This window comes from Ceratotherium simum, chromosome 20 (genome assembly GCF_057802395.1).
Source record: "Ceratotherium simum simum isolate JZ-2026a chromosome 20, ASM5780239v1, whole genome shotgun sequence".
NCBI lineage: Eukaryota > Metazoa > Chordata > Mammalia > Perissodactyla > Rhinocerotidae > Ceratotherium > Ceratotherium simum.
In genome coordinates, this window is record NC_141919.1 from 21670157 (window position 1) to 21693418 (window position 23262).

A 23262-nucleotide genomic window follows, 5' to 3' on the forward strand; every position below is an offset into this window, starting at 1 on the left:
TGCCTAAGGGACAAGCAGACCTCTCTACTCTGCTGTGTTCTTACCATGTCTCTCAGGCCAGCTGCTACTCAACTCTGAGCACTTCCAGAAAGCCTTGCCTAGGAAAAACACTGGCCTTCCTACATCTGTTAGACATGTTAATTACTTTTCTTTTGGGTTCTACTAGCTTCTGTTTACCAGACCCACGTGTCTGGTTTAGCTATCAGACTTGGGATCAGCTCCTCTTCTTCTATGTCCTTTTCACCACGGTGGGTAGCCATAGTTCTGGGTTTCCAAAGAAATATGAATGAAGACTAAAACATATGGTGGCTGATCCCTAGGGGGACTGAAGGGAAAATGCCAGCAGAGTATAAGTTAGAAATGGTAAGGAAATGAATTTCCTTTAGGTCCCCAATATGCCAAAACCCAAATGAATATGCAGTTTCAGATACTTCTTGAATCGCACTATTAAACAAACAGAAGTGATCCATGTAATTCAATCAGTCCGCAAGACTTTGGAGTAAAGGAAACTGATTTGGACAAAGTTTTACTTATTAAAAAATAAACAAGAGACCTTCTTCCCTCAAGGAACTTGAAATTCAGCAGGGAAGATAAGACACGCCTGCAAATAACTAAGAATACACACAGAAAGGCGATAAGTCCCATAAGAGAGGCATAAGTAACGCTTATCTCCTCCACCTCACTATTTATTCCAGTGTCACAGGAAAGATTTCAGAAGCTTCTAGAAGCAATTTTACCTTGGGACTAGTCCACAGGACCCCCGCTAACAGACACTGTGGTGGAAGCGCGGGAGTCCCTGGAAAATGAAGATGAGCTGGAAAGAGCTGAAAGTCATCTCCCTCGCTTCCCAGCCTCCTTTCATGCACATTATCAAAAGGGTTGCGATTTGCTTATTATAAAATACTTCCTGAAATACAGTGAAAAAGAGGCAATTTTCCAAAGGAAAGAGCATAATTCTAGCCTTTTATCACTTTTTAAAGTGTGACTTTCTTTCAGAGTAATTTCATAGCATGTGTTAGCCCCATGCACCAGCCTATCTTCAAATCTGGAGAGAACAACATTCACACGGTACAACCTCAGAGGCTTCATTTGGAACCCAGAGGCTGGCTTCTACCCTAACTCGAGCCACATTCAGCACTTTTGCCATCCTTCTTTGAAGTGCATTTTCTTCTCCTAATTAAGTGTGTATGTTTGGTTCCCTTAATCTATTGTAAATTCCTTGAGGGGAAGGACCACTCATTTGTTTTTGCAATTGCCTCCCCATCCCATCTCCTCAGCCAAATGTTATTCCTTTTGCCCTCAGCATCTTACAAAAAGCTTCGCACATAAAAAGTGAAAGGAGGTAGCACTTACCTAGCTCTTACTACCCATATTCCTTAAATCCTCTCAATAATCCACTGAAGTGGGAAACATTAGCCTCATTTTAGAGGCTGTTCTTTGCTGAGAAGACAAAGAGACTGGATCATCTTAGATCCTGTCTATTGTACACAACACAACGTCAACTTTGCCTCTCCTCACTCTCCCTTGCAAAACAAACACATGCTATCCAGACATCAGGAGGATCAGAAATCTTACTGGTGGAAAAGATATTCATAAACTGACAAACTGAAATACTACAACTTTTAGACATCAAGAGTTCTAGAACAACCTAAAGCAACACTTGAACATGACACATGACCCCTGAAACTAAATTATCACACCTATCAAAAGTGATCCATAAGTCTGTGCCAAAGGTAACTTTCCTTAACAGTGATGACTGTGGAGGTCATATCTGTTGACTTGTTAATGACTGAAGAACAAGTAAGGGGGAGCAACTTTCAACTAAGACTGCAAGAAAAGTGCCCCAGTCCGGCCCCATCTCAGGGACAATCCTTTCTCATGAAAAAAGGAAATATATTGGACCAACATCCTCAATTCAAAATAATCAGGAAATCCACTATTCCTTTTCCTATTTCCATTCTAGTTGATTTGTATTTGTACTTAACATATACATAAAATGGGTGGGACCCATTTTAAGGACCCAATGGCATTCTTGGAATTTATTGTCCAGTTCCAATACAATCTGATGTGACAAGCTCACGAGTTTTATTTCTCAACATAATCCAGGTCAAATTCCATTACAATGACTCTGGTGGGATTACTGAAACTCCCTGCTTTTCTGGAATTTAGTTGTATATGACAGTACTTAAAGTGTGATATAAGTTAATGATTGAGAAATGTGTTTTTATTTATGGAATTTAAAAAAGTGTTGTAATTGCATATGCACTATGATAATGGATCAAAAATCTTCTTTGAAGCAATTTTTTAACACCAAAATAAATCTCCTCCGCTGATACAGCTTACTTTTTGGGAACTGATGTCTTGAGGAATAGTCTTGAGGAATATTTCTTCAATTGTCCTATCCACACCTTTATCGGAAGCATAGAGGGACTGTCACAGGTGTCCCCAGTTCCTGGCCATTGGTATCAGATGCTCCAAATCTTGCTAACCCTGATATTATTTTCTACATCTTATGATATCCTTTCTTATGTGAATTATATCCTGCATATCATATCCCTATGCAACCAAATACACAATAAAAAGGTAAACAAAATCATCAAAGCAAATTGTACAAAAGTACTGTATGCTTCTCATCCTTATCAGTATACTTGATTATAAATAGTCTTTCACAAATTTGTATCTTATTTTAGTTATTTTTAAATAGGCTTTTTACACATTTACATACATAGTTATTTTATATAGGCTTTCCCATAGTATTTTATCTGCAAATAATAGTATATTGTTGTGAGCTATTGTAGTTTGTTTAATCATTTCCCCAAATGTTAGATAATTTTAATAATGAAAGACTAAAAATAACTTCATTAACATTGTTCTAACAAGAATTTTTTTCTCCTTTAATCTTTTCCCCCTGAAAAGAGAAGTTACTGATCAGAGTGTATATTCAGTATAATGGCTTTTGTTAAATATGGTTGGTACCCTTTAGGAAGTGTGTACTAATTTGAACGTTACCCACCTTGCACAAATATTTCCAATTCTACACAGCCATACCAACACTGTAACTTATTTTAATTAATTTTTTAAATCTCAGTTTACCTCAGGTTGCATTTCTTTATTCATTACTATGGATGCACACAATGGTCTTTCTCATGTTGTAAAAGTGATAGTACTTAACCTTTGGCCATTTATCCAAATAAAGACTAGTCGTAACAATTATATATGTGTCTTGTATATTCTGGATAATAATATTTATGGGTGTATGTGTATAGACACAGATATTTTCCCTACCTATTTCATTCTTTATAAAAAGTATTACTTTTTTTGGTTCTATTACAATTTCTTAAAACAACTGAACACGTTCATTATCTTACTTTTAATGTTTGGATAAGTAAATAGACTAGAGATTTTTAATATCTCCCAGAAATAAACCAAGGTACACTTTGCTCTAGACAACAAAAATTAAGGATTTACTCTTACTCTTCAATCATTTATTTAAAAACTATAAGCCTTGAGTAAGTGAATCAAAAAAGTTCTTACAAGAAAAATATTTTTAAAAGATGAATATAGGGGCCGGCCCGGTGGCATAGTGGTTAAGTTCGTGCGCTCTGCTTTGGCGGCCCGGAGTTCGCAGGTTCGGATCTCTGGCGTGGAGCGATGCACCACTTGTCAAGCCATGCTGTGGCCGCGTCCCATATAAAGTAGAGGAAGATGGGCACGGATGTTAGCCCAGGGCCGGTCTCCCTCAGTAAAAAGAGGACTGGCAACGGATGCTAGCTCAGGGCTAACCTTCCTCACACACACACAAAAAAAGATAAATATATATCTCCATTATATCTAAATGTCTCCATTTATCCAAATATTTTAAATGCAAGTTAAACCTTTCTTTCAAAGTTCCTTACCTCTCCTTATGCACCACCCCCTTCCAATACCCTAATGTAACCTTGCAATTATTACTCTATAGCTAAGAAAGACAGTTTTCTAACAGTGGTTAATCACATTAACTTCACGAAACATATGAAGCAATCAGTAACAGTGCCACGAAATAGCACCTCTATGGAGCCACAACTTAACTACTGTCCCAGGCAGTACATCACCTTTAAGGAAGGTGCACGTCACTATGGTGACTGCAAACATTTTCCCTTGTTTACAGAGGACCTGACTCCCTGGCAGTTCATTCATTCAAACCTTCCAGCAAAACACTCTCAGCTTCAAAACTCTTCTTGAAGTACTGCCTCTTCATGAGAACAACATCGGAGGTTCATGTTGGTGTCCTTTCCTTTCTCTCAACGCTCTAATGGCTTCTCATCACACTAAAAATAAAACCCAAAGTCACTATGAGGTTTATGAGGCTCTGCTTGCCTTGGCCCCAAATACTCCTCTCCACTTCCTCAGCTCCGGCCATTTACACAGTACCTCAAACGGGCTGAGGAGCTCTGCCTCAGGCTTTGCACTTACTATTCCTTCTGCCTAGAATGCTTTTCCCAACATAACTCAACAGATATTGAATAGTTTGCTTCTCCACTTCATTTAGATCTATGTTTGTTATATAGACTCAATGTTTGCATCCCTCCAAAATTCCTATGTTGAAATTCTAACCGCCAATGGGATGGTATTAGGAGGTAGGGCCTTTGCGAGGAAATTATGTCATGAGGGTGGAACCCTCATGAATGAGATTAGTGCCCTTATCAGAAGAGACATGAGAGAGCTTGCTTCCTCCCTCTCTCTCTCCCCCCATGTGAGGACACAATGAGAAGACGGCCATTTGCAAACCAGGAAGCAGGCACTCACCAGACACATCTGTTGACACCTTCACAAATGTTTACTGTTGAAGCCACCCAGCCTGTGATCTATCTGTTACCAGCAGCTCAAGCTAAGACAATGTTCACGTGTATTCCCCTCAGAGAGGGCTTCTCTGACTCCCTTTCCAAGATAACACTCTGTCCACCACCACTACCATCACTCTACTCCTTAGCCTGCTTAATTTTTCTCCACAGCATCTTGTATTAAATTATACATGTATTTTTCTTTATCATTGGCCTTCCCCACTAGAAAGGAATAATCCTAGTACCTAGAACCATGTTAACAGGCACTCAAATATCTGTTGATTTACGAATCAACTAAAGTTAAGTACGTCTTTAGGAGACAGCCTTGGAGAACAAGTGAAGTCATCTTAGGATCAAGGGGCATGCACTGCACATCCCATGGGGTGTCACACCCATCGTTATAACATAGTATCATAACATAGAGACATAACATAGTATCATAGCTAAGAGAGACGGCCCTGGAGCCGGACCACCTGGCTTTGAAACCTGGCTGTATGGTTATCTCCTACTATCTCTGCTCCACAGTTTCCTCACTTATAAAATGAGGCCAGTATATCTCCCGCACGGGTTGCTGTGAATTTTTAACAAGTTAATGCCTGTTTATTGCTTAGAAAGTACCTGGAATGTAGTAAGCACCCAAGTAAGTGTTAGGTACTCATCAGCAATGATTATCATTTTAGGGCCCCACCTTCCTTTACGCAACTTTCTAACCATAGACTATTTCTCCAGTATTTCTTATTTTATAACATTCAGCTCTTACCCTCTACCCATTTTAGTCACTTCATGTTGCTTTTTATCTTTCTGTTCCAATTACCAAGATACCAATGATTTATTTTTATCAAAAAAATGCACGTACAAGGTAATATACCAAATGATGTAGAGGACTTCATGAGAGCAACTGTTTCCTAATTTTCCCATTCCTGCCACTGGTTCCATTCTCCCGAGACAACCATTCTTAAAATTTTCTGTTTTGGTCTCTTGGTGGTTATCTCCATCACTCTAGATAACATGCTTAAGTCTCTCATGCTTGATTCATATCAGGGACTATCTCATACTGTCCCGGCCTCCACCCAAAGTTTGATATATTGTTTTAATTCCCCTGTTCATTATCTTTGTAACTTTAAGTACTCCAGTCTGCATTTGTGTTTACACCAACCTTTGTTTTGAAGTAAAACTGTCTTTATTTACTGACAACATGATTGGCTATGTAAAAAATTCTAGGCATGGGCCTGCCTGGTGGCATAGTCATGAAGTTTGCATGCTCTGCTTCAGCGGCCCAGGGTTCATGAGTTCAGACCCCAGGCACTGACCTACGCACTGCTCATCAAGCCATGCTGTGGCAGGCGTCCCACATAACATAGAGGAAGATTGGCACAGATGTTAGCTCAGGGCCAATCTTCCTCAGCAAAAAGAGAAGGATTGGCAACAGATTTCAGCTCAGAGCTAATCTTCCTCACCAAAAAAAAAAAAATTCTATGCATGCTACAAAAATGTTACTAGAATTAATAATACATGAGTTTAACACCTCACCAAGGAACATATAAGGATGGCAAACACATGAGAAGATGCTCAACATCATTAGCCATTAGAGAAATACAATTTAAAACCACAATGAGCCACCACTATACACCCATGAGAATATCTAAAATGAAAAAGACTAACCATACCAAGTGCTGATGAAGATATGGAGCAACTGGAACTCTCACATGCCACCAGCGGGAATGCAAGATGGCAAAACAACTCCAGAATTCGACCAACTTATAACAACTGTATCTCACGCCCTCGTTTTAGGAGATGAGATGATTAGCATGTTTATCCTCTCCTCTCTGCTTCCATATCCCACCATCAGTCAGTTACAATTTTACTCTTTTGAGGCTGCTACCATCTGTAATCTGGCCTGAAAACACAACTACTAACCATGCTTAGTCCATAGTCTGACTCTAAGGGCAGAAAACCGAGAAAGAGCACCTGTCTGATTATAATTATGCCACTATGCTCACCACCAGGTTAAGTAAGGAATTAAGATTTCAGTCTTATTATAGATCCAGTGTCACGACTACAGACCCAGTGTTGTGACTCCTATGCCAACGATGTTAAACTCTATGAGTTCCTCTCTTTTTTTTTTTTTTTTGTGAGGAAGATCAGCCCTGAGCTAACATCCATGCCAATCCTCCACTTTTCGCTGAGGAAGACCAGCCCTGAGGTAACATCCATTGCCAATCCTCCATCCTTTTTTTCCCTTTTTCTCCCCAAAGCCCCAGTAGATAGTTGTACGTCATAGCTGCACATCCTTCTTAGTTGCCGTATGTGGGACGCGGCCTCAGCATGGCAGGAGAAGTGGTGCATCGGTGCGCGCCCAGGATCCGACCCCGGCCCGCCAGTAGCGGAGTGCGCGCACTTAACTGCTAAGCCATGGGGCCGGCCCCCCCTCTCATTTTTGATCAGGTATTACCCATGTCAGTAACTCCAGTAAAACCCCTCTGCCATTTGATACAACTCATCAAACTATGCATATTTCCACTACATAACCGAAGTTTTTATTAGCATTTGAGGAATGTCCAGTCAACCTCAAACCTCAGCCTTCAAGATTCCACAGGTGTTTTAAAAGTGCTTTCTGGATGACTTCTGGGAGGTTCTCCTACTCCACCTAAACTAAATAGGTAGTGATTGAAACAGTGATCATCTCTGTATGTGAGGCACGGCATTAGGTACTTGTGCAAGCTGTGATAATGACAACCACGTACCATACGATCTAAACTAAATAAGCAATGAACTTGTTTACTACATTGAGCAGCATGTCCTAGTTTAGACTCTATCACATGAATTATTTGTTGCCCACCAGCATTCCTCTTAACGAGTAAACATGAGTTGTGCTTTCTTCAACAAACCTTCATATCCAAGATTCATCTCTTTTTAAAGATAAAAGCACGTTGTTCTCCTCATTCATGTTGAGAGTTCTAAATTCTAGAACTCTGATCAGACAGACTTGAGCAAAGCATCCCACTTGCACCCTTGGCCTCTGGGGATAGGGGAGGAGAATTCTTCATTTACGAGAACCTTATCACAGCAGATGCTACACTCTTTGCTTCAGATCTGCTTGCCCATGGGCTATAAAGGTGGCTGTCTGGAGCCTGACCTCCTCCTGTAATTCTTATGAAATAAATTCTCTTACGTGCATGATGCTTTTGTTCTAAGGAACTCAAAGGTCTTTATTCCATTTGGCTTCACAACATGCCTTTGACCTAGGCCAGGAGCCAGTGTATAGATTCTCGTTCCACAGACGGGGGAAAAAAAAAAAGCACAAAAGAGATCAGCCCACTTGACCAGAGGTCACCAAAGTGTCAAGAGAGGGGCAGGATGAGCCAGAATCTCTGCTTCTCTGACCAGAGCTCTTGCTGCATCCAAATTCAGCCTGTGCAAATGTATGCAAAATGTCACTTAAAAACACAGGAAGTTCAACCCAACGAAACCAAGAGATAAACTCTGCTCGCAATAAGGTATGGTGGGGAAGGCTGCCAAAAGATATATTCTCTTCCTCTGAAACTTTAAAATAGTGAGAATGATAAATGACAAGAATTTTGTTCTGGTTTTGTAGACTTTTCTGCTAAGTAAATTTCTTTTCTTTTTAGTGAGAAATAGAACTTTCTAGCTACAAACACATTGTAAGCAGGCACTTTCTATTTCATTCAAGGTACATCAACTGATAGAAATCCTCACAGAACTTTGAGTTGTTCACCTTTTTACTTCATTCTTCTAAAGGAGAATAAAAATAATCAAAAAGTAGTAGAAGCAGTTAGTGTGTAGAAGGCACTGGAGCTGATAGGCTGGGTGGGAAACACGCCATGGGAGAAGACGTGGTCCCAGCTGTCAGGACTGAGTCTGCTTGGAGAGGTAAGCTGAGAGCAAATGAAAAGTCAGCCTCGAGGGCAAGTTCCAAGAGAGTGGTAAGAGCAAGAACGCCAAAGGGAATGTGTGCCTGAGAAATCACTTCTCGGCAAGTGTAGGGATCAGAAAAGCCTTCCAGAACAGTGGGATATATGTGGTGTCATGAATACCCGATACCATTTCCTTAAACAGAGAAGAAAACAGAAGAAGATTCACTAAGAAAAAATGGAATGAGCCAAAGTATGGAGAAATGAACGGGCAAATGAAGATCAGGGAATGATGCTTGTTCTCAGATATTTTCTCTTCTTAGCCTACAAACCCTTTCAGGGAAGTCTCATTTAATCCCATGGATTTAATCATTGGTGAGAGATCACAACACTCTGTCTCCATCACAGGCCTCTCTCCTTACATCCACTCATACAGCTTCCTTCTAGATCTTCTACTTGGATGTCCTGCACGTATCTCAATCTCATCCACTCCTATGGCTTGAATCACTGCCAAGAGACCAATGACCATAACACAGCCAGTGTCTTCATCATGGACCACTCTCCTTACAGCCACACTCCACCAAGATATCCCACAGGTAGCATAAATTGGACTCACCATCATAGCTCTCCTGCCTCTGCCACCATATATATGCTGCCTCTTCTCAGTACTCTCTCTCAGCAGATCATCATTCTCCAATCTCTCCAGCTACTCAAGCCAAAAGCCAGAGAATCATCTTCTACTCCTCCCATTCCCTCAAAATTCATATGCAAGTGGTCACCAAGTCCTACAACTTCTCCCTCCTAAATCTCAAATCCGCTCAGTCTTCCCCATCCTCACTACCTTAATTCAGGTCCTCACCATCTCTCCTGTAACTAGTCTCCCTGTGTCTAGTCCCTTTCCCTCCTCATTCATCTCCCAAACTATAGCCCATGTTGCTGATCTAAAAGAAAACATGAGCTCAACCCTTGTCCATAAAATTCTTCTAGTTGTTGCCTCACTGCCTATAAGAGAAAAGTTTAAACTCCTGAGCACATCTAACAAGATGTCCATGGTCTGGCCCCAACACACCCCTGCAGCCCTATCTCCTTCTACCCACTCCTACTCTACTCATCATCAGATTACATAGCTCCAAAACACACTGAGAACCTTTATGACTTCACGTCGTCTTACATATTGTGCCCAGAACTGAGTAAGAGGTTAGGAAATGGTAGTTGCTGTCACTATTATACTACTAAAGGACAACAGTGATGACAATGACGAACAGTCAGCTAGGGCTAGACTGTGGCTGGTCTTGTGGACCAAACCACGGCATTTAGATTTCAGGCATGGTAAAGCCTCTAAGGATTTTGGGGCATGGTAGTGATAAAATTACAATCTTGGCAGCAGGCATTATAACTGATTAAAAGGGAGTAGAGAGGGAGGTATGGAAGCTGTTTGGTAAGCTGCTACAATAGTCCAGGTAAGAGGCATTAATATAGGAAATATAAGTGAGAACCGAGGAGAATATTTTTTTTTAATTCCACAGGACTCGGTAACTGCACAGAAACAAGGATGAACAAAATAAAAAGACTGCTAAAATTTCAAAGGTAGGTAAAAAAAATGAGGTAAAAAAAATTTATAAAAATTTAGAATTTGAGGAGGGGGGTAAATTCAGGTTTTTAAAAGGTGACAGCTGCAAGTATAGATTTCATAAGAGAGGTACTTTCCATAGAGGTAGGGGTCGGAATAACAAGAACAGATAAGCAGCTACGAGAGAGTAAGGTATGAGTTGTTAAATTGTTCTGAATGCTACAGGCCAAAAAGCAAGAGATGGAAAAAAACCTAAAATTTGGCCATGAACAAGGTTGCTCACTGGGACATTGTTCAAAGGAACTTGAGGCAGTGGCAAGGCTAGAAGCTAGACTGTTGACTTTTTAAAAAGGAAGGGGAAACTAGGAAGTTGAAGACAAGACTGTCATAGCCTAAGAAAATCATTTATTCATTCTTTCAACAAATGTTGAGAGCCTTCTTTGCACTGGACACTTTTCCAGGTGTTGGGAATACAGGAGTGAACAGAACACAGTCCCTCCCCTTGGCAATTTTACTTTCCAGTGAAGGAGGCAGACCATGAAGAAACCAATAAAAATGTAATGTCAGGGCGTGTTGATGATCATCTCCAAAGCTGCTAGTCTCACGTGTAGGATACTTAACACTTGGTTCTAAAATGCTTCCAAAAGTCTTTTGACATATGTGGAAAGTGACTGTTCCTTACATCAAGTCTGCACAAAATGAAATGATGCATCATGTTTACATTATAAATTGCCACATAGGAGAGGAAGTTTCTGAGAAACTGCCAAACCAAATAACGAAGCCCAACTATAGACAAATCTTAAAAGCTAAATTTCCATTCTGTTTTCTATAAACAAACAAACTTAAGTCATGTTTTTCTCTTAACCTTTAGCATGAGAGACTGATTTCCCATTTACTCCACTTTCCATAAATCTTCACCACTCTGTCTAAACTACGTCTTAGGAAAAAACAATAAAAGGGAATCATTTAAATATAGCTTGCCAAAGCAATGACACTACTGTTTTTCTGTTTCCATATTATGAATTCATAAGCCTAAGAACAGTCTGGTTCACATCACTCCTTAAAAATAAGTTAAATTTTTCATATTCACCTTATTTGTGTTATCGTAGGTATTAAAGTTTGTTTTCCAATGGAAGAAGAACATCAGGAAACTTGAGGAAATTTTCTATGCAATTTCTCCAATGGAAAGAGAAATACCTCTGGTATATCTATAACCTCTAAAGACAGAAAACATTAAAAATGAAACTGACACCAAAACACCCATAAATTACCACTCTGTTTAAGTTAAATGAAAAGTCTAGGAAAGAGTGCTTTAGACCACAATGTAGTAAACACATAAATATTTTATAAAAAGAAAAGAGAAACCATGAATATCTCAGCCTAAAAAGGTAGCAATTTATCTGAACAGCCCAAAAACAAGATGTAAGAAAAAGATGCTCTTTATTGGCCAAAGAACTAAGTGAACGAGAAAGAATTAAAGCTTGCTTGCTTTACAAATAGAACTCAAGGCCCTCCCTCAAAAACTGTTTTCTTTTAAAAAAATTTTCAATTTCAATGCATAATATGAGTCTATTTGTGAAACATAATTCAGATAATATGGGTGTTACCTGGCTCCCAAGACCACAACAGGTTCTCAATAGCAAAAAACGAGTGAAGGGGTTATCACAGCTGAAAGCCACAGGGCCAAAAAATAAAAAAATAAAAATAATCAAGAAAAGGCAGATAAGCTTTTCAAAAATAGCAAAGTGGGGCCATTTAGTATAGGGGCAAGGAGCCCTCCATCCCAGAATGGATCCAAGAGCTATCACATTATAGCATAAAAAACACAGTCTGTTTGATAGAATCTTTTAAAGAATCAGGGAAGGGTGTGACAACTTTGGGGAAATTTTCTATACAAAAATTGGCCATAATAAATTTTGACACTTAAAGGAGCAAATAAACCCTTAGCAATCAGGAAATTTATTCTAGAAGTAAAACAGCCTGCCCCAAAGTTCTAAGTAGTCAAGAGCTCCCTGTTTTAAGCTCCTTTCATTTTGCGCTCAAATGGTCAATTAAAATGGGCAAGCCTGATGTCTCAATGAATTTCAGGCAGGAAAAAAAAAAATGCTGTCAAATTGTTCTTGACATATTTTTGAAGTAAGAGTTTGTTTTCTTTTGTCCTTAACAGTGTTTAGGTTCTCACTAAAATAAATTAGTATGAACTTTAGGGTGAGCATTATATGAAAGAATATAGACATGCCTCTGTTTAAAGGCCACGTTTCATCATTATAGCCTATTTATCCTGTATAACAGACAAGGCGGCCCTATGACTTACTTTTCCCCAACTCCAAGTTCTATCAGATGCCTACTCTCCAAATTTCATGATGCCTTCTTGATAGAAATTAAAATTTTGCATGGGGAGCCTTATGGAGTTGTTAACTCACAACCCACCATGAACCCACAGGAGTGGAAAGAGCACTGGATGAGGAGTCACGGTCAGCTCCTCAATAAATGCATGCCTCTGGTCTGAGCTCCTGCACAGGCAGCACCGGAGGGGACAACAGATTAGATTTGTGCTTTCCAAATTGTAGGTTTCAGCCCATCAATGGGGAGTAAAATCAATCTGGTGGATCATGACTAGTGTTTGGCAAAGGCTGGAGGTGATAGGGAACGTATCAGGAAATACCAGAGCATATCTCACGTAGTATAGCTAAGTATTGCTCCACAAAACCTTCATTATGAATATATTATTTATATGTTCATGTTTATACTAGGTTTCAACAAAGAACGTGCTTCTTAAAGGGCACTGACTTGGCCGTAAAGGATTGTACAATCTTGATGAATGTATGACTGAATGTTTATGTCCCCCCAAAATTCATATGTTGAAATCCTAACCCTCAGTGATGGTATAAGGAGGTGAGGCCTTTGGGAGGTAATTAGGTCATGAGAGTGGGGCCCTTATGAATGAGATTAATGCTCTTATAAAAGGGACCCCAGAGAACTCTCTTGCCCTCTTTCCACCATGTGAGGATACAATGGGAAGCAGGCAGTCTGCAACCAGGAAGATGGTTCTCACTAGATCTCGACCAGGCTGGCACTCGGATCTTGGACTTCCAGCCTCCAGAACTGTGAGAAATCAATTTCTGTGGTTTATAAGACACTCAGTTTATGGTACTTTGGTACTTTTCTCTTATTTACAGTTCAAGTGACACTGAGTAACTGAAAAAGCCATGTGCAAAGATTAAATGCAAGCTGAGCTTAGGCCAAATTACATTAACTAGTTTCTATACGATCCCACAATCCTGCCTCTTATGCTATTGGGGTGGGTCGGGCAGGTCCTAGGACCACAATGGAGTCTTCATCTGTTAAGAGCAGCCGACTGTAGTTACGACCGTGGCCTAACTGCACTCCAGGAGAGCAAGAGCATCCGAGTAGGAAGCTGTTTGGAAGAGCAAATCCTCAGAGACTATGCATGCACGTGTTCTGTGCAAAAGGCCACCAACCTGGAGAGCCCCAGAGGCCAGAATGAGTCTGCTCCCCTGAGGGCTTGGCTGGGTGTGGGAGGTGAAGATCTGGCCAGCAGAGTCTAGGGTCCTCTCCAGCCATCTGAATCACTCTGGCTGTGGTATAGATGATGGATTAGAGGAAGGCCAGAGTGGACTCAGAAGCTCAGCGAGGCTATGGCTAGAATCCAGCAAAGAGATGAGAAGCTGGACTAGGACAGAATCAGCAGAAACAATGAGAAGCTGACAGATGGGGGAGATATTCAGGAAGCAAAAATCAATAGAAATGAGTGATGGATTAGATGCAGTGGACAAAAAGGATGGGGTCAAGGATGGCTCCCAAGTCTCTGCCTCGTGCAAGGCAGTGGCAAGTGGTGCCCATCACAAAGCTAGGCAACCCTGCCAGAGGACCAGGTATGGAGAGAAAACATCACAGTTCTGGTCTTAGACATGTAAAATTTGAGATGCCTTTGAGATCTCCAAGTGCAATGTCACTTATGTAATTTAGAGCTCACAGAGAGGCCTGGGATGGAGATACAAATTTTAGATTCACTTATGTTTGCCTTTTTCAAACTCTTATTCCAAAACTACATTCTGAGGTGCAACCACATGAAGCAGAAAAAAGAACATGGCCTTTAAAATCAGAAAAGTCAGGGTTGGAACCATCCCTTACTGGCTCTGTGCTCATGAACACATACCTAACCTGACTAGGCTTCCCTTTCCTCCTCTGTCAGTGAGGATGCTGTGGCCCACCTTCAGGAGCATGGTGAAGATGAAAAGAAACAGCATGTGACAAGTGCCTGGAAAAGAGTAAGTTCTCAGTAAAGTAGACCCAGAACCATGTTCATACTTGTTTGTATACCCCATAGCACCTGGTACTCTACTGGCCAAGAGCCCATCAATATCTAGTATGTTGAATTGACTTAAGTATTCTGAGAATTGTCAGAAAACCACTGTTTCCTCTTTCTGGACAACCACGAGCTCTCGAATCATTCCTCCACCTGGCATCCTACTGAAACAACACCCAACCATAAGTTATGCATGGAGCGTGTCTTACCCCTCATCACCCACATGCCCTGGTACATCTCCCAATCCTGAGAGTACCCATCACTTGGCAGGGCCAGTGACTATCAAGAGCTTTTTTTTTTTTTTTTTGTGAGGAAGATCAGCCTTGAGCTAACATCCATGCTAATCCTCCTCTTTTTGCTGAGGAAGACCGGCTCTGAGCTAATATCTATTGCCAATCCTCCCCCTTCCCCCCCACCCCAAAGCCCCAGTAGATAGTTGTATGTCATAGTTGCACATCCTTCTAGCTGCTGTAGGTGGGACGCGGCCTCAGCATGGCTGGAGAAGCGGCGCGTAGGTGTGCGCCCGAGATCCGAACCAGGGCCACCAGTAGCGGAGCGCGTGCACTTAACCGCCAAGCCACGGGGCTGGCCCTCAAGAGCTTTTTGGTACCATCTAAAGTCCTAGATACCCAATCCAGTCATGTGAACTTGTTCTCTTGTGATCCACTCAGCCCTAAGAAAAGCCAAGACTGGTTTTATTTCTCGCCTGGTATTTCTGGTGGAGCAGGCAGATGGCACCCCCTCCACACACCCTGGGATTTCCCCAGGGCATAGTGAGCACTCAGGAGGCTTATACTTTGAGCAATAGATTCAACATTTCCTGCCAATATCGAGTGTGTATCAGAACCATCTGGAGGTCTGTTGACACTCAGATTGCTGAACCCCATCCCCAGAGTTTGATTCAGTTGGCCTGAGGTATGGTATGAGAATTTGTGTTTCTAACAAGTTCTCAGGTGATCCTGCTGCTGGTGGTCCAGGGGCCACACCTGAGAAGCACTGCCCTGGTTTCTTCCCTAGTATCCGCTATTGATGTATCTAATGTTTAAAGAAAAACCAGCTGATGTTGGGAAGTTTTTACCTGAAGTATCATAGGCTTTGCCTTTCATGTTTTCACCAAGATGTCTTAATTAAGAATTGCATATGTTTATGATTTAGGTCTTTTAGATCCCATTTTAACAGTTCTGAATGTTTTGTTTTATGCTTGATAATTTCTACTTATCTGTTCTCTACTATTCATTTTTGAGTAAATGAAAAGGAATAACTCTTTAAATAGAGACATTGCTTCATACTCGTGCCAGGATTTATTCACCTCAACTAGCAATGTTTCCTCCTCCTAGAGGACCTGGTTGTCATTCTCATGGAGTTGCCATAGCTAGCCTTTAAGAACTGTCTTCACAGCTGAACGTGTTCAGCTTGAGGGACCTCCTCAATGGTGGCCCAGTTCATCTTGACAGAATAGATGGGACTTATTCATCCACTCATTTAAATACTTACTGGGCACCCACTATGAGCGAAGCACTAGAAAAACAGTGTTCAAAAACCACAACCACTACCCTCCAAAAGTTCATAATCCTGGGTTGAGTGTGAGATTGGGCAGAGGTGATAAAAAAACAAGAGAAATACATAAACAAATAAGTATCCACCATGATAAGAAAACATATGAAGAAGGTCCCCTTTACGTCAGATTATTGGAGGGGGCCCCAAGAGGAGGTGACATTTAAACTGATTAACTTAGAGCAGCTTAAAGTCCATTCTTGTCTGTGTAGCCTGAGCCAAACTGACTATTAAGCTACCTTGGGTGCTTTAAAAATATGTTTAGCTGGCATTTATAAATAATAAAAAGAATATCACATTTCATATTTAGATTATTATTTCTGTTAAGGAAGAAAAATAAAAAATTACTCCTAGGCATGTGGCTTAAAAGAAGGCTGGAGGTCTGGTAAATAAATACCATTTATGATAAAAAATGAAGGACCACTATGAACTATTGAAACTCGTCTCTATCAGCCTGCCTGATGTTCTAAAATGATCTGGAATATAATAGAATTATTCAAATAATTATGCAACATCCCAAGGTTTTGAAGAGTGATACTCCTTTGGATGTATAAATTGTCCCATACACATTTGTTAAATCCCCACCATTTGCCAGGCATAGTGCTAAATTCCAAGAACACAAGATAAACAAAACATGATGCCTAACCTCTTCCATTGACAAATATTAACTAAACACCTATGATGTGCTTACCACTCCCTCAAGCAGGTCACAGTATTGCTGCTTTTGATGGTTGCTGTTTTGTTTCCTTACTTTATCAACAAATGTCATGACTGAATGATCCAGAGAACATGATGGTGGGCATGGTTTACAAAAACAAAGAAAGAAAAAAATGTATTAAATGTTGAAAACCAACTAGCCAACATGTTGAATCTACTGTGTTTCTTTTCTAGTCTATGAAGCAAAGAAACACATTTTTATGGCTAGCTATAACTATCCTCCTGCCAAACCTCTTGCTCAGCACTGCTAGAGGGCAAAGACTTAAATATCACCTCTTTCTTACAAAATGTATGAACTTTCTCCAGTGCTGTCTTTAGTCTCAATTCAAGGTAGTTACAACTCCCTAGGCCCCCAGTGTTTGCAGTTCCAATCAGTGCCTGAACCTCAGCTCAAAGAGACACATGCCCATTTTAGTGGGAGCAGTGCTTTCTACTTCATTACAATTTCACAACTGAATTTCTAAACCTCTTAGAGAAAACAAGTCTCAAGAACTTACTACTCAACTATTATGTAAACTCCTCAAGACAAACTGCTCACCCACTGTTTATTCAGCCCCATAAACAACCCAGAAGATTTTCTACAGGAACTCACTTCGTGTAGTTGCCCATTCAAAGACCAGAGTGTTTTAACTTAAAATAATAATACCAAGGCACTGCCAGCTGATTAAACATGTAGCCACATCCCAATTATTATCTATATTTCAAATCTTCGCAAGAGTAACCTAGTTTGGGTAGGATTCCTACCTTTTCGTACATAATCGTCTCCTTTGTTTGCCACTCATGAAGCTAGACAGAAGTAGATACAATTGTGAATGGAAAACACAAAAATCAAGCCTGTTTTCCTTCATCTACGCTTTTATACTGAAAGGAACCTGATGGAATAAACCACTTCATCACTGGCAGCCAAGTGTTTACTATACAGTACTTCAAAAATTTCATCAATAGATTAATGTTTATTTTCAAAAAGAACAAACCTAAATAAAACAAAGGCTAGGTTTCCCCTCTCCCTGATTTCCCTGGCATTTAGAAGAACTGCCATAGATAAGTCCACAAATGAACAGCTGAGCTACATAATGCAGTGTTCTAAATGGGCAGCTTCTAAAAAAATAAAAAGACTCCTTCCAACTCCAGTTAATGTACTTGATACAAAGAGAACATGTTTCTGCAACAAATACATTTAGGACTTGATGTTTTACAGAGTAACTAATGAAGGCAGTAGCCACAGGAAAAAAATTATTTTTCCAGGATATTAAATGTTCTGATTCACCATTCGACAGAAGTACAAGCAAAATGAAAATGCAAATTAAATGTATACATATTTATGACTTTACCAGTTGTATGACAGGGCCACCTTTGGCTTCTGGCTTTATTTACCAAGAAGAGAAGCTTGGAAAACCAGCATATGTTTGTATTTCTGTTCTACTAGTTTCCCCTCTCCAATCACTGGTTGGAGCAAAGTATTAATTCTGAGTCTGGTGATATACATAAGCAAAGAGAATCATAGTGAACAGATGCACACGAACAAACATTTTCTCCTTAACGGTATTGCTTGGACAAGAAAATTTATAAATACTAAACCTTTTAAAAATGTGATGCCTAATAATTACTAATAAACAGAAGTTTTCTGTTAACTTCTATCTTTCTAAAAGTCAAAAAATACACCTTTACCATAGAAACCCTGGCACAACCTTGAATATGAACCTTAAGACTTCCCCATTCGCCCTGGTCCTCCTGATAAACATCTGTGTGACCGTGAAGTCAATTCACCTCTAAGCCTCAGCCGTCTTCCCATAAAAGTCTCTGAACTAGTTAATATTTGAGTTCTTTATCAGAAAGAAATACATCTCAATCCCCAATGGGTGTATCTGTTAATAATACTCAAGAGCCATTCTAATTCTTTGTCATCATTCTTCTAAATATAAAAAAACTACTTTTGTGTATCTAGGAGGGAGGGGTAGAAAGAGGATTCTTAAAGGGAACAGAAACTAGATTGGTTTTGTTAATTAGGTTCCCCTCTAAAACCTCCAGCCAGTATTAGCATCTGCTGACATTTACTCAAATATATTAAAAAAAAAAAAAAGAGTGGTTGGTTTCTTCATCTCAAGACATACTCTTTCATAAGACCGCACAAGTCAATTTCTAGGTATGTATCTTTCAGCCTGCTACACATTACTAACAACAAAGGGGGGAAGCAAGCAAAAGAGCACGACATAGATGTGAGTCTATCGGCTACATAGAGAAACACTCTTCTTTATATGATGTATTCAAGCAGAGCAACAATGAGCACCTGGGCCTGCCAGCTTCAGGGGGCACACCTCTTGTAGGTAAATAATCTCATGGGTCAGCAGATGTTGGGAATTTACATGATGAGATGCTCTCTATGTTTTACAGCATGTGTTTTCTTTATGAGTCATTTCATTTACCTCCTGCGTTCATTCAACAGCTATTTATTGAGTACTTACTATATTCAAACCCTAAAGCTAAAAATAAAGTATAAGCTGACTCTCTGGAATATTCAAGTAAACCCTGACATGTATTTTAGAGTAGTTCAGCTCCTCAGAATATTTCCAAGCCAAATTGTAACACTAAACAATATAGATGCTAAGCGAAGTGTACTTGGTTTTCTGTCCCTTCACTAAGTGGAATGTGGTCAAGGAGAGTGGGGAGTAAATTACAGGTGGAATAGATAATTAGCTAAATCTTAGTTAATACAGGGTAAAAAGCTTTCTTTCCTCTATAGAAATAACACTGGATTATAAATACAATGATGAGCATTATAGAATGGTAAAACTAGAAAGAGAAGGATAATTCAATGGGAACTTGTTTTATATGTGGGAGACTTGAGGCTCAGGGGTGATATGGTTTGGCTCAGGTCATACAGCCAAATACAGTGCCAGAACTAGAGCCCAGGTCACCAGCAGGCACGCTTAACAGCCCCTAGTGTACGGCAGTATCCACACCGTGTCCTCACTGCTATCAGAAATGGAACAACGGCATAACCCACAAAGGGACTAGACATCAGGAGCTCTGACTTCTAGTCTTGTAAACTCCACTAGGTTAGACACGATACCACGGAAAACACCCATCACTTGTCTAAACCTCAGTTTTCTCATCTGTCAAATGTGAACAGTGCGACTGTGCAGACCACAATAAATGCAGACGCACTCTGGCCACTGTAAAAACCTTATACCAGTACAGAACCAGCATTGGGTGGTAACAGGAGTGGTGTGGGGTATTTCAGAGAACGAGGACTGTGACTCTAAGTCCAGCCATTTGTTACCTTGCTAAGTCGCTGAACCTGTGAGCCTCACGTTCCTCCTGTGAATACATGGTTAATAATCTTTGCCCTGCCTCCCTCAGAAATAGTTGGAATTCAATGAGAATACTGAAAAGCATTTACACATAGCAAGCATTGATGCAAATATAAGGTATTATTATTAAATCCCTTTAGTCTTCTTAATTTGGTCAAAAAAGTAACATGGTTTTATATTCAGTTCTTACCAGCTTTCCTTCTCAACTAAGATGTCATTATGTATCAGTCTCAGTCCGGCCAGTTTTTTCATCGGTCCTCATAACTCTCCACTCACATCACTGGACACAGAATGCACCACTTCCCTCAGCTCAGAGATCATGCATGATGCTTACTCAACTTCCCACCGGCATGGACTTGGCTGAGAAAGGTTGTCTTCCAGGGCCTTCTTTCAGCTCGGAATGCTCTGACAAAAGCTTCCATGAACATTATTCTACTTCATCACATTAGAGTGGTAATGAAACCAGCCCTTCAGCTTTTCTCCACTCCGACAACTGCAGAACATTCAGTCTTTCCACAGAACAAGAGAGATGTCTGGTGGATGTTTTTCACCGAGGGGCAACAGGGGTTCCCCACATGGTCACTCAGGAGTACAGACGCGGGGACCACTTCTTTGCAAAAGACTAATACAACTATCCGTTAAGGGTCATTCACCTTAGAGCTAGGGCTTCCAGCAGGCTGAGAACATCATAGAAAGATGGGGGGGGGGGGCGGGGAGGACGGTGATATTTTTGGTCTGCAACACTCTGCCTTTCAAAAGCATCAGAGTAACTAACATTTCCTTGTTGAGAGCCCTGATTTCAGTGGATCAGATGAATGAATTCATCAGCCTATCCAAACAACTTCTTTGGAACAGGTTTCTACCCAACCACGCCGGGCACCAGAGACAAGTAAGCTGGGGGGATAAGAAATGACAACAAGCTTATCTGCATAGATGAGAGATAAGCAGACATTTGTCGTCTTCTGTTTTGACGACTCCTGGCACCGGCCTGGCAAATCAAACCCTGGCATTCTCCCTCTCCGTTGCCCCCACATTCCCACCCCCCCGCCCCAGCTGTTGAAGCGTCACGTTGATGGGGCTGGGGGAGGAAAGCAGAGGAAACGCAGAAGTCTGTTGCTGCATTTAGGCTGGAACCGTACCGCACCTGTTCAATCCGGCTCCAGCGCCAGAAATGACCAGAAGACCGACTCGCAAGCCCCTCTGGAGATCCCAAGGGCGCCTAACAAGTTCACCGCTGTTTAATTCCCGGGAAGGGTGGTGGGAGATCTCTCCTGCTGCTGCCAAACTCAGCTAGTTGCCCTTAAAAGAGGAGGGGGCTCCCGCTTAAGTGAGCCCAGAGTGATCCCCGAGTGTCACTGCGGCCCCGGGGATCGGGTGGCGAGCGGGTGGCTGCCCGCGGGGAGCGCGCAGCCGTGACCCCCGTGGAATGATGGTCCCGCTTCGGTGGCAACACGCAGCCCCGCTACCCTACCCCCAGCACAAGACGGACAAAGTGGGAGCGTAGAGAGACCGCCAGGATTCATCAAAGACCCAGGATCCCCAAGCCCAAGCTCAGAAGAGGGTCGAGGGAGGAGGGGCCAGGGACGCGCAGGAAACTTACCTCACCCGGGCAACATTCGGGCGCCTCCCCTGTCGAGACCAGTTGCGCCACAGTCTGCAAGTTATCGGGATGTTGTTGCTTCCCCCAGCGAAGGGAGAGCGGTGCAGGCCAGGGGCGGGAGGGTCGGCGGGGCGTGGGCGAGGGCGGGGAGCAGCGCCGGGAACCGGCAGGTGCCGGGGCCGAGCCTTGCGGCCAAACTCGGCCCGGACGCGCGGCTGCGAGTGTGCAATGCGCGCGCGCCGCGGCGAGTGTGCGTGTCCTCGCTTTCCCCTTCCTTCTCCGCCAGTCCTTCGGCCAGAAAGAGGAGCCGGCGGCCGCCAAAGCCCCAGCAGCTGCGAGCGGCTCTAGGGCCCGGCGTAGCCTCGCCGCGGCGCGTTCGGGGACCGGGGGCCAAGGAGCAGCAGCGCCCCGGGCTCGGGGCGCGAGTGCGGGTCCCGGCGCACTGCGCGCCCGAGGCTGAGCGAGGCGCAGAGAGAGCAGTCTGCGCGGAGGCTGCCGCGGCTCGGGGAGGCTGCAGGCCCCGCCTGCCGGCCGCCAGGCTCTTCCCCTTTTCTCTCCACCCCCTTGCTCCATCCCCGCACGCCCTGCAGAGAAGCCAGACCGGTTTGCAGCAGCAGCAGCAGCGGCGGCGGGAACCTCCGCCGGAGTGGGACCGGGCCCCCAAGTCGGTGCGTGGAGACACGGTGCTCTGTCATGCCCTGGGGTGCCCGGGACGGAGAGCGGAGGGGCCCCTCGATTTGGTCAGTTCCTCTAAGGCTCGCCAAGGGCTTCCCGGCGGTTCTCAAAGTCTTGCAGCCCCGCTACATAGGGCTGTGTTTGGGATAGGGCTTCCCCCTTCCTCAGGCTACTGAGCTCGCCAACGCCAAGTCGCCTGCCCGCTGGACTCGACTTGCGGCGAAGCCCGCACCTAAGCGTAGGTGCCCCCTCCACCAGGAAGGGACAGGCTAGGATTCCAAGGCGACGGTGTCTCCCCTTCTAAGATCTGCAGGTGTGCCCAGGACGTAAGACCTACCCAACAGGTCGGGTAGGTTGGCGAGGGGGTCCCAGGAGAGAAGACTGGAGGGACGTCAAGAGTGAATGGGGTGGGAACTAAATTGTACTGAGAGCGCCGAGTGGGCGTGGGGGCACTTGTAATCTCACCTGATGTTAGTGGAGAAGAGAAGAGAGGGTAGGGCCAGATCTGGAGGAATCTCTTGGAAGAATGCTGTTCTGGAAGCTGTAGCAAAACTTACTTAATAGGAACCGAGAGGTAACGGATCTCTCCCAGCTGAATCGAAGCAAGTGGTATTTCTCAGCCTCATCACTTCCTTCCACCTTACCCTTCTTTAAAAAACAAACAAACAAACCACTGATGGAAAACGTGGGCTACATTCTGTCTGAGGAAGACCAACATTTCATGGTCCTAATCCTCAGATATCCCTGGCTTGGTGAGCCAAAGTGAATTTCCTTTTGAAAGGCTACTTGCTTAGTTCTCAGCAAAGGGAACAG

General features: G+C 42.5%; 1 protein-coding gene across 2 annotated transcripts in view; it reads right to left on the reverse strand.

Annotated features, from left to right (window-relative positions):
- PIP5K1B (phosphatidylinositol-4-phosphate 5-kinase type 1 beta) overlaps positions 1-22214 on the reverse strand; it is a 287905-nt gene extending 265691 nt beyond the window's left edge. The window contains exon 1 of one of the 2 annotated variants that reach the window (XM_004440639.3): positions 21775-22211. The gene's annotated coding sequence lies outside the window, so the exon portion shown is untranslated. Of the gene's footprint in view, positions 1-21774 lie in introns of both variants that reach the window. The other variant, XM_087444516.1, reaches the window with a different exon arrangement.
- Between the last annotated feature and the right edge of the window lie 1048 nt (positions 22215-23262).